This window comes from Cydia splendana, chromosome 15 (genome assembly GCF_910591565.1).
Source record: "Cydia splendana chromosome 15, ilCydSple1.2, whole genome shotgun sequence".
Classification (NCBI taxonomy): domain Eukaryota; kingdom Metazoa; phylum Arthropoda; class Insecta; order Lepidoptera; family Tortricidae; genus Cydia; species Cydia splendana.
Window position 1 is genome coordinate 7,851,792 of NC_085974.1, and position 13,036 is coordinate 7,864,827.

The window sequence follows — 13,036 nt, forward strand, 5'->3', positions numbered from 1 at the left end:
CTACATTATGCTAAAACTTTAAATTGACTTGTAAATTTTATTCAAGAGGACTGAAATAGTAGATTAATACAACAAGGGCAAAAAGTATGTAACCCATTTTATTCTGTATATTATTTGTATATTGAGCATATTCTTAACGCGTATAAACTTTGACTTAATGAAAACATCTATGAAACAACTTGACCACCGGCACGTTTATATATACAAACAAATAGGCCTTAAAATTAGCAAAACCACCCCTATAAAATCCAGAATGAAGGTGACACGAAATCTTTACGACACAGTAACTGCCTTAAAGGGTGTCCGATGCCGTGTTAAAAAAACAAGGTCAAACAGGGGTGGTTTTAATAAACAACACTATCGACCTTGTTAGATAGACGCGGCGCCAGCTCCTCTATTTCTGCGATCGTTTTGATAACCCTAGCCAGGCTCCTGTGTTAGCAGGACGTCTTACTTTAAAAACATTCAACTGTTTTACTCGAAAGCATGTGATAAGCTAAAAGTTGCGCTGAGCATAAAAAAGCTTAGCCTGTAATTTAAAATTGTACATTACATGTATGTTGTACCATCATCGTAAAGTGAGCAACGGCCAGAAAAAAGAAATTAACCAAGACTGTTTGTTGGATATAACTTAATGTACTTATCTATTCGTCTACTGGAGACCAAAGGGGTGCTCAGTACTCATTCCTCGCCTAAACAATAAACATAATGTCGCTATTTTTATGGGTAACTTTACGAAAGGAGCTTAGGATCATTTCACGTTAGTTTAGTCTACTTTAATATTTTTGGCATTTTTGGCCTGCTAGTTTTTAATTAGGTAAGGACACGACTATAGTTACTATCAACGATATTGACGTATTTAGTTTTAAATATGATTAAATTCGCTTGTGGTTATGCCAAATATTACTATTACTTACCTACTTAATTAATAGTCGAATTCAGTTGTTAATGGTTTAATTAATGGTTTTGATTTATTTTTGAAATGTAATGTGTTTCCGTAAAATGTCGATTCATTAAAATGTCAATCATTACTGACTGAACTTTGTTTCTCGTTGGTCAATACTTGATATCCCTTTATTAAATATTAATATATATAACTATTGCGGTGATTATTTGAGGCAGTTTCGTCCATTGAAAAAGTTTTTAGCTATACCTACTGCCTCTTTTGTATGTTTTACTTATTTCTTTTCGGATTAGTTCTACAAGACGTAATCAGATAGTCACAAATGATAACAAAGTATGAAATACACTTAAATGTATATAAAATAGCTACTTATTGTTAGTTTTGAACCTATCGGCAATAAAACCTATGCAATTATGTGCAATTGAACTAAACGTGTCCATCTATTGTAATTACCTATTTACACGGTGACTCACAAAACATAATTTTAAGGAAACTAGAGCTAGAACATTGTTTTTAACATTATTTTCTAAGCAACTATATCCTTAACTTAACCTCGTATTTTCACGAGGTTTTCCTTGTTTGTAAAGTATACTAATTCAATTACCAAACTGTCCTTAAGTTTTTCCTACTACTTACCTACATACATAGCAAATAACCAACAAGGTTTACTCATGGTCTAATAAAACATGGTCTTCCATTCCCAGAGTCATAGTCTAATAAAACATGGTCTTCCATTCCCAGAGTGACACGGGGCTACGTCACAACAACATGGCCGCTATATATAGCGCTATCGCATATTATCATATAGCGCTGTCGCATGATGACGTAAGCCCGTGTCAGTTAGATGACCTAGAAAAGACGGGAATGGAGTACCAGGCGGAGTATATTATTATACCATGCCCAGAGTGACACGCGATTACGTCACAATAACATTGCCACTTTATTTCAACATAACATGTTACATGGGTACATTATACCTATGGTTAATAAGTTAAAATATTTCTTTATAATTTTATATGTATTTTAGCTTAAATTTTACAATAACACGTCATTTTTAATTACTCGTTAGCAATATCTTCCGATTCACGAAACAAATTTCAGACTTTCGGGTAATTCTGTTTATACTACTGGCAACACAGGATAGCGCTGGGGACATTTGACAATTCGGATCTAGATAACTTCATGCCCTGACCGTCATCCTTGTCGAACGCGTGTTAATAGTTATTTCCTTCTCGCTCAGTGTCAGCAGTCGCAGTGTTTTCCAAACTTTTCACGTCGTAAGACTCGTAAGCTTGGTAATTAATGTGTAACTGTGAATTAGTTTTTTAAACGTTTGTCTTGTATAGATAAATAAAGTTTAATTTAATACATTAGATTTGTTTTATTTTACTATGTTTCTACATAAATAACTTAAAATTAATGCCGTTAAAATAATTTTCACCGTTGGTTAAAATTCTCCCACATTTCAAAGTTTGAGAACCTGTAAACAGCATGATGACGTAGGCGCGTGTCAGTTAGGTCATACGCGAATCTCGGAATGGAGTACCAGGCGGAGTATATTATTATACCATGGGTTTACTCAGCAAAATTGAAACCGTGCGTCTCATATCTTCGATGACTTCTATTGTTTCAATTTTACTATGTAGGTACGTGAAGTCCGTAGTAATTGTACTTAGGTACATAATTTGGTTGTTTACACAATGTCTGAGCTATTTACTTAACACAACTTTCTTAAAATGTCCCGTTACCCGTATTATATTCGTTTTTGATGTTATTCCGACATTGTAGCAAACAGATAAACAAGCTTAACAGCACCGAGCTTGGCGTAAACACGGACATAAACATACAATGCGTGTCTTATATCTTCGATGACTCCTATTGTTTCAATTTTACTATGTAGGTACGTGAAGTCTGTAGTAATTTTACTTATATAATTTGTTTTAACAAAAAAAAAATAGTGCTTGTAAAGTACCGTAAAATTATAAAACTTTGCCCACCGCGTCACAGAGGGGCTACCGCGAAAACCGAAATTCGCAAATTGCGGGGATCTTTCTCTTTTACTCCAATGAAGGCGTAATAAGACTGACAGAGAAAAATGCCCGCAATTTGCGAGCTTCGATTTTCGCGGTTATAGCCCAGTTCAGTAAAAGCGAAATAACTTAAAAGTAGGTAGTTACAGATACAGTTTCTGAAGAAACCACCACCACTAACCCGGCACCATTCACTAACTCGGGGTTAACCGGTTAAACCAGGAGTTTCCATGGTTACCAGTACAATTTGACACTAGGTTAACGGTTTAACCGGTTAACCCCGGGTTAGTGGGATGGTGCAAGTGGCGCTTAGGGAATTAACATGCGATTAATTTTTTAGCCGTTAAAATAAACCTGTACGGGTATGATGGTCGTTCTTGTCTACGTGACAGCGTGATAAAACAGTGTCCGTCACTTTCTATCCCACGGTGTTAAAAAGTGACCGTTATTTTATCACGTGGATAAAGATGGATAAAGCCATCCATAATACACCGGCTGATATACATAGTTAATAGTCATTCACCTTACCTACTATGAACCAGTTGAGGAAAAACTTAGTAAACTACTTATAACAAGTATTGAGGTTATTTACAGTCTGACGAAAAAGAGTAGAAATTAAAAAGTGGCAACACTGTCGTGTCGTCCCGTTTTCTTATATAAATTGGTTTGAAAGGGACGACACTAAAGTATTGCCACTTTTTAATTTTTTGTCAGACTTTTATTACCGAACCAGTACCTATTTTCTATCATTAAGTGGCCCATAGTCTAATAAAACATGGTCTTCCATTCCCAGAGTGACACGGGCCTACGTCACAACAACATGGCCGCTATATATAGCGCTATCGCATATTATCATATAGCGCTGTCGCATGATGACGTAGGCCCGTGTCAGTTAGGTGACCTAGAAAAGACGGGAATGGAGTACCAGGCGGAGTATATTATTATACCATGAAGTGGCCCACTGATTAACAGTCCGCCGGACGGTATCGGCCTGTCAGTTAGAACAAAATTTTGACAGTTCCGAACAACTGACAGGCCGATACCGTCCGGCGGTATGTTAATCAGTGGGCCCCTTTACACTGCGGTGACGGATCAAACCGCAGGATCTCGAACGTAACTTCGAATACAAACAAATGATTCAACGGCAAGTGACACATTCATTGTTCTCGTTAATTGGCTGACTATTGTTCACCTATAGTACTTTATATTATATCCACCGTAGGTACCTATATATCGTATTGCTGTTTTGTGTACAAGTAGGTAACCGTTAATAATAATATCTAAACTAAATGATATGATAGTCCAAAGTTTTATAGACATGAAATTAAAATGATTTCATTTTTGTAATTCTTGAATGCTACTCTTATTAATTTCATACGATTTTCGAGTAAATGCATATGGGCATTGTGGACAGTATACCTACATCACGTCCTAATGGAGTACTAATCGAAAATAAAACGACAAACCTATTTGTTATCAACATTTGGAGGTAGGTTAGGTTATTTTAGCTTATGAAAAACCGGATTAGCACAGGATGGATGAAATGGCGACAGGTTACGGGAACCATTTGCGACGCCCGAATGCCTCTTCGGTTGAAGGGCAAAATTTATAAATCAATCATAAGACCTGTCGTCATGTATGGATCAGAGTGTTGGGCCCTAAAGGTGACGGATGAAAAGAGATTGCATGTAGCGGAGATGAGAATGTTAAGATGGATGTGTGGCGTGACGAGAATGGATAGGATAAGGAATGAGTATATAAGAGGAAGCCTGAAAGTTGCACCCATAACAGACAAAGTAAGGGCAAATCGCCTAGCGTGGTACGGGCATGTGATGCGCAGGGATGAAAGTCATGTGACGAGAAAGGTATTACGAATGAATGTGGAGGGAAGTACGAGAAGAGGAAAACCGAGGAAAAGGTGGATGGGCTGTGTGAGAGATGATATGAAACGAACGCAAGTGAGTGATGAAATGACGGGCGACAGAGAGGTGTGGAAGAGAAAGACATGCTGCGCCGACCCCAAGTGAATGGGACAAGGGCAAGAGAATGATGACATACCTACGTTATGCCATTCTGGGTTCTTGCTGAATTGGAAATTCTATAGCGTAAGTATTGAACAACCAATTTAGCCTGGACGCAAAGTCGCATAACAATCCCGAGTGGTGATTGTACCGTAGAGTTTAGTATCTTTGCCTGCGCTACCTATTTTCGCCTAGTTTGACATAAGTTGCCATTAACAAAATGTTTATAATGTAAGCCTTACATAAAACTGCTAAATACAAAGTATTTTTTACGGGTGTCAACATTTTTCGAACAATCTGCGGCTAACTTCACATAGTTGACCTTTAGTGAGGTTTTTTCGTGACACCGACCACACGTTTTTTTGAACCAGTGTCTTAACTTCAGTTTTAAACGGTGATTTGGACCCGGTAATGATAAACTTTTTACATGATTATATCCTATAACTATTTCTTTTTCATATGAAACTATTATTTAATGGCTAGCTTACGTTTAGAAGTCACAATTGGATAAAACATTGGTACCCTACCCCTAGGGTTGACAATTTTTTTGTACCACATTAATTGGTGGATGACATTAATTGTTTCCAAATTTAAATATTATCTTATGTTTGGTTATTTTAGTTTACGCTATATGCAAATGTTTATTTCTACTCTTACCGATGTTGAGTAGGTACCAAATAGGTATTTTTATGTCTCACTTTGAGAAAATAAGGTTGATTTGCTGTCAATTACGATAATACCAACAATTTTGCAACAATTAAACAATTTTGTTAAAAATATTTTTTTTTTTACTTATAAACCATTACTCCCCTTTATTTGGCATGTTGGTTAATTTTTGGTAGCCCTAGCTTCATTATAGAAAATGTATGAAAACAACTTCAGACTGTTACCAAACTTCGCCTACTATACCCCGTTTTTTATAGATATGCCTAGTCTGGTGGAGTTAATAAGGTTCATAGTATATTAGCACATTCCAAGGAGATACGACTTAACATGTGTAAGTCACAGAAAAGTAAGTATTAGCGGCAAGGCATGCCATAGGCGAAGATTGGGAAAAATACCCAAATATCGCCTATTACCTTTGGGGCCATTTATAACCAACTTAACCAATGAAATTCTAAGTTTTAGTGGTACATATTGATAGTTGGGAGTACTAAAAAACATTTTTTCGTCTTAACAGATTAAAATGCTTTCAAATTTGAGAGAATTTTTGCGAAAAGTGTCAAAATCCAGGCGAAGATACGAAACTCTACGGTACATACGACAATGTGTTCTATTCTATACATAGACGGTAGGATCTTATAGAAGTGGTATACGCGTGCCTCCGTGAGGGACAAAACATACGCAATGCGACACTATGATTGGTCGAATTTATTTATTGCCCACCATAATACATACTAAATTTACGGTGGGGAATAAAAAAATGTGAGACTGTGACAAGGACAAACAATAATAGCGCTTTCTCTGCTACTGCTACTGAAAGATACGTAAGACTATCCCGTTCTGTCAGTTACCCCCACCACTCATGCCCAATCCGGTTTAATACTAGATTCATGGTTCTATATGTCAGGCAAACGAGAAAAGTTTAAAAAAGTTAGAGTACCGTATAACCCTAAGCGCCACTTGCACCATCCCACTAACCCGGGGTTAACCGGTTAAACCTGGAGTTACCATGGTTACTAGTGCAATTTGACACCGGGTTAACGGTTTAACGGGTTAACCCCGCCCGGGTTAGTGGGATGGTACAAGTGGCACTAAAAGTTGGTAATATTCATGGTCTAATAAAACATGGTCTTCCATTCCCAGAGTGACACGGGCCTACGTCACAATAACATTGCCACTTTATTTCAACATAACATGTTACATGGGTACATTATACCTATGGTTAATAAGTTAAAATATTTCTTTATAATTTTATAATTTTCATTTATATGTATTTTAGCTTAAATTTTACAATAACACGTCATTTTTAATTACTCGTTAGCAATATCTTCCGATTCACGAAAGAAATTTCAGACTTTCGGGTAATTCTGTTTATACTACTGGCAACACAGGATAGCGCTGTGCACATTTGACAATTCGGATCTAGATAACTTCATGCCCTGACCGTCATCCTTGTCGAACGCGTGTTAATTGTTATTTCCTTCTCGCTCAGTGTCAGCAGTCGCAGTGTTTTCCAAACTTTTCACGTCGTAAGCTTGGTAATTAATGTGTAACTGTGAATTAGTTTTTTAAACGTTTGTCTTGTATAGATAAATAAAGTTTAATTTAATACATTAGATTTGTTTTATTTTCTATGTTTCTACATGAATAACTTAAAATTAATGCCATTAAAATAATTTTCACCGTTGGTTAAAATTCTCCCACATTTTAAAAGTTTGAGAACCTGTAAACAGCATGATGACGTAGGCCCGTGTCAGTTAGGACATACGCGAATCTCGGAATAGAGTACCAGGCGGAGTATATTATTATACCATGCTTCCTACAAAACCGAAGTTTGACAGCGGTTCAAGGACGAATCATGCTGTCCCTTTTTAATATATGGCACTACAGAAATCAATCTACATACAAAGAGCGCTCGAGCAACGCACACATGGACACTGCTCACGGACGGACACGATATCTCGGACCGGTTGGGACCAGTGCGAGCGCGAGTGCCATCCGCTTGAGACACGCGTCTGTGAACATTTTTATGCAATAATGGAGAAACAAAACAAAAGTTATTATAACTGTTCCGTGGACGGTTGTTTAAATTCAACATTAAACGGTGAATTGTCGTTTTTTAAGCTACCAGTGGTTTCAGAGAGGTAAGTATAAGTAGGTATCTGCTTGTATTTCGATGGATCGTTTTAACGTTAAACAGAACAGTTAGATAGGTAGGTAAGCACCCGTAAGCCCCGGCCCCCGAAGTACATCTAAGATCGATTTATACATATGTGACGTTCCACGGGAAAAGGTACCTTATGAGGGTTTCTAGTTTCGGAGATATTAAATGTTTTGTAAAGAGGTGAAAAAATGCTCAATTTTTTTTATTGTGTGATCTGAAACCTTAATGCGTAACGTTTGTTTACCTGTTTTTATTTTTGTTATAAGTTAGTTATAAGCCTAGTAATGTCGTCTCAGAGTTTAGTAGAAAAGGTACCTTATGGAAAAAAGATTGAAAATTCCCAAAAAAACTAGTCAATACGGGAAAAGAAGTTTGGTAGGGAACTGTATTAGCATTCTGCAAAACTAATTTGATAATTTCAGTTCTGGTTGGGGCGCCTCGCAAATATTATAACCGTACATAGACCGACATCACAAATCCAAGTAGACTGCTATTATACCAAAGTTACTCTCGTCAAGTCTTTCTTAACTAGAATAATCTTCATTTGGTTTGGTCGCATGCAGTAAATCAGCCATTGGTTTGCTGAAAAATGCCAATACCCGACGCATTACCTTATGGAATATCTGAGGTCATTGAACCTCAATGCCGCTTATCTTCAATAGCAACCGAAATATATTATTGATAAGAATTAGACGATTTATACCATTACCAAAATATTATTAGTTTATCCTAACTGTTCCATCATCATCATGCCTCATCATGTAACTTGACCACAAGGACCGGAAAACCCCTCTTTACGCTTAATCCTATCAATTCGGTAACCCAATCGATTCGGTTACCGTATCATTCGGTAACCCTATCATACTGTTACCTGATTGTAATGGTAACCTTATTGAAACGGTAACCCTAACCTTTAACCGAGTTAATCTCAAAACCCCATCGCGATAGGGTTTTTGTTAAGGGTTTTTAACAGGTTTTCATTCAGTTATGGTAACCTTTATTATCAGTTGCTTACTGGTTTGCTACATTAAAGTAGTTTTAGTGATGTGCCGTCAGAACTAAAAAAAATACTAAAAAATTTGTTTATTTTATTTACTTTATTTATATTTTGTTGATTTTATTGATTTTACTTATTAAATTTATTTAATTTAATTAATTTATTTAATTGATTTAACTTATTGAATTTGTTGATTTTTTTTTTTAATTTATTTAATTTATTTAATTTAATTAATTTATTTAATTTAATTAATTTATTTCATTTATTTAATTAGTTTAATTTCTTATATTTGTTTAATTAATTTAATTAATTTAATTATTTTAATTAATTTAATTAATTTAATTAATTTAATTAATTAAATTAATTTAATTAATTTAATTAATTTAATTAATTAAATTAATTAAATTAAATTAATTTATTTTATTTATTTTATTTATTTTATTTATTTTATTTATTTTATTTATTTTATTTATTTTATTTATTTTATTTATTTTATTTATTTTATTTATTTTATTTATTTTATTTATTTTATTTATTTTATTTATTTTATTTATTTTATTTATTTTATTTATTTTATTTATTTTATTTATTTTATTTATTTTATTTATTTTATTTATTTTATTTATTTTATTTATTTTATTTATTTTATTTATTTTATTTATTTTATTTATTTTATTTATTTTATTTATTTTATTTATTTTATTTATTTTATTTATTTTATTTATTTTATTTATTTTATTTATTTTATTTATTTTATTTATTTTATTTATTTTATTTATTTTATTTATTTTATTTATTTTATTTATTTTATTTATTTTATTTATTTTATTTATTTTATTTATTTTATTTATTTTATTTATTTTATTTATTTTATTTATTTTATTTATTTTATTTATTTTATTTATTTTATTTATTTTATTTATTTTATTTATTTTATTTATTTTATTTATTTTATTTATTTTATTTATTTTATTTATTTTATTTATTTTATTTATTTTATTTATTTTATTTATTTTATTTATTTTATTTATTTTATTTATTTTATTTATTTTATTTATTTTATTTATTTTATTTATTTTATTTATTTTATTTATTTTATTTATTTTATTTATTTTATTTATTTTATTTATTTTATTTATTTTATTTATTTTATTTATTTTATTTATTTTATTTATTTTATTTATTTTATTTATTTTATTTATTTTATTTATTTTATTTATTTTATTTATTTTATTTATTTTATTTATTTTATTTATTTTATTTATTTTATTTATTTTATTTATTTTATTTATTTTATTTATTTTATTTATTTTATTTATTTTATTTATTTTATTTATTTTATTTATTTTATTTATTTTATTTATTTTATTTATTTTATTTATTTTATTTATTTTATTTATTTTATTTATTTTATTTATTTTATTTATTTTATTTATTTTATTTATTTTATTTATTTTATTTATTTTATTTATTTTATTTATTTTATTTATTTTATTTATTTTATTTATTTTATTTATTTTATTTATTTTATTTATTTTATTTATTTTATTTATTTTATTTATTTTATTTATTTTATTTATTTTATTTATTTTATTTATTTTATTTATTTTATTTATTTTATTTATTTTATTTATTTTATTTATTTTATTTATTTTATTTATTTTATTTATTTTATTTATTTTATTTATTTTATTTATTTTATTTATTTTATTTATTTAGTTTATTTAATTTATTTAATTAATATAATTTATTTAATTTATTAAACTTATTTAATTTATTTATTTTAATTATTTTAGTTATAATATAATAATATTTATAATAAGAACACACCACACAAGTAGGTATAAAGATAAACAAAGGAAAGGCAAAAAAACTTGTTTGTGCTGGAGGCTTCATAGACCGCCCATGCCAACCTCGGTTATTCAATAATAAGTTGAATTTAAGTGTGCGTAAAGATTACAATCGTTTGAACTGGTCAAAAACCTCATAATGAGGTAACTGAATAGACTGGGTGTTTATTTCGGTTACCGGTAACAGAGGTTAACTCGATCTGATACGGTTACCGAATCAAAGTGTTACCTTATTAAGCGGTTACCGTTATGGTAGGGGTTTTTATAAACACCTCTAAAATAACCCTATGAAAAACCCCGGTTAAGGTAACCGGTTCCTGTCCCTGCTTGACCACAAGGTACCTTTTCATTACATACAAATTATTGGTCTTTTTTAAGATTATTATGACGAAGAACTAATTAAATTTGGGGCAGTTTAATGTAAATTAATATTTTCTATTCATAAAAGATAAACTGTAATATGATTGATATTTTGTAGTGATGTATTATTAGATTCATTTCCATAAGGTACCTTTTCGTAAATGTATGGAGCAAATACTGTTATTGTTTTTTTTTTTTTCTCATTATTGATTTATTAATAATAATTAAAAAAAAGACAAACAAGAATATAAAACTAAAACTAACTACAATTAAAATAACTAAAACTAAAAATTAAAAATACCTATCAAAATTTGGTGCCCTCGGGAGGGTGCCCAACACGCAGGCAGCGTTCCCGCGCTGGATTGCAATTGAAATTCTCTGCGCGAGAAAGCTGCCCGCGCGGGGGTCGCCCGTTGCCTCCCTCAGCCGTTTGCCGAGCGCCTTGTGGAGCATCTGTGCGCCTCTGCCCCACGAACCAAGTGGCATAAGGGGTTAAATATAGTATTTAGTTGGGGTTTTAGGATTTATTTCATTTGAATGACAGAATTTCTTTCATATGTACTCAGAAAAATTGATTGTGTGTTACATTAAAAGTAAAAATATTCAATTTTGTGATTTTATATGAAAAAGTCAGAAAATACATTTTCACCTCTAAATCGGTATTGTTTTTTGCTTAAACTGTCTGTCAGTGTCGTTTTCTAATAGATAAAATTGAAATCTTGCGAGCTCATTGCAATCACTCGTGAAAATGAAATAAAACTTTATTTTCAAGAGATTGGTTAGTATACACATAAATCAGTCGATATCAAAAGTTTCTATTTGCATTACAGAACAAGTCGCAATATTTTTTTAATCTCAGATATATAAGGTATTATTATTTGTAGTCAACTATGTAACTTACTTCAGGAACATAGTTTTTTAGGCGGCTAAACTTAAAACTTCTCTATCGTAAAGTTGCTCATTTCACAACATTATTTTCAAAAAATCATATCTCTGTAACTACGCAACCTAGAAGGTTGATATTTTATGTTATCGATAGCTTATTTATTGTAGATTACTGGGGTATGCATAACTCCATACCCGCCATAAGGTACCTTTGACCGTGGGACGTCACATATAATATTTTCCTATTTTGAATCAGTATAAGTAGAAACGAAGTACTTAACTAAATTTATGTAAGGTAAATTCACGCCATCGCCACCTTACGTAAGTTGAAAACATGTTTTTTTGTTTGTGTAGAGATATTGTGTTGTTTTTAGTGTAATTTGATAGGTTTAGGTCTAAAACGGATAGGGCAGTGGAAATTGTGTAACTAGGGTATCTGTTTAGAAGTTATTAGGGATATTCGATAGTGAAAATTGACAAACGTAAAATTTTGTATGTTTCTGTTCTGTAAACTTTTTCTATTGTAATAGTAGGTAGGTTTATCGTTTTGTTCTGTAGGATAAGTTTTTTGCTATTACGGGCTATAGGTACTACGAGTTTGGAGTAGCCCCCTCATTCAACCCCTCCACTTTAATATTAATTCGTCTGGCCGGTTATAGATGGTCAAGCAAATCCTATCAGTAGAAAAAGGCGCGAAATTCAAATTTTCTATGAGATGTTATCCCTTCGCGCCTACATTTTTCAAATTTGCCGCCTTTTTCTACTGACAAGATCTGCTTGACCAAGTATATTTTTAAGGTTATGGTATTTTTTTTAAAGATAATGTTATATCTTGTTTCAGGCGAACTGAGTGGTTGAGATTGATCCATAGAGAAGATTTAATAGATTCAAGTTGCTTTCGTGCTCGTGTGTGTGAAGCTCATTTTAGTCCCGACTGCATTATAATAAATTCAAGTCGAAAGTTGTTAAAAAGAAATTCAATTCCAGAACTCCTCCTACCGTTACCGAATAATTTAGCAAATAAAGGAAGTCAAGCAATTATTGAAACAGCCGATGCAAGTGTACAGTGTGATTATGATTTGCAAACGAATGCTCCAGTACAAACTCCATTACACCTTTTAAATGATACTCCTCGAAAAAGAAAACTTTTAAGTGAAGTTCA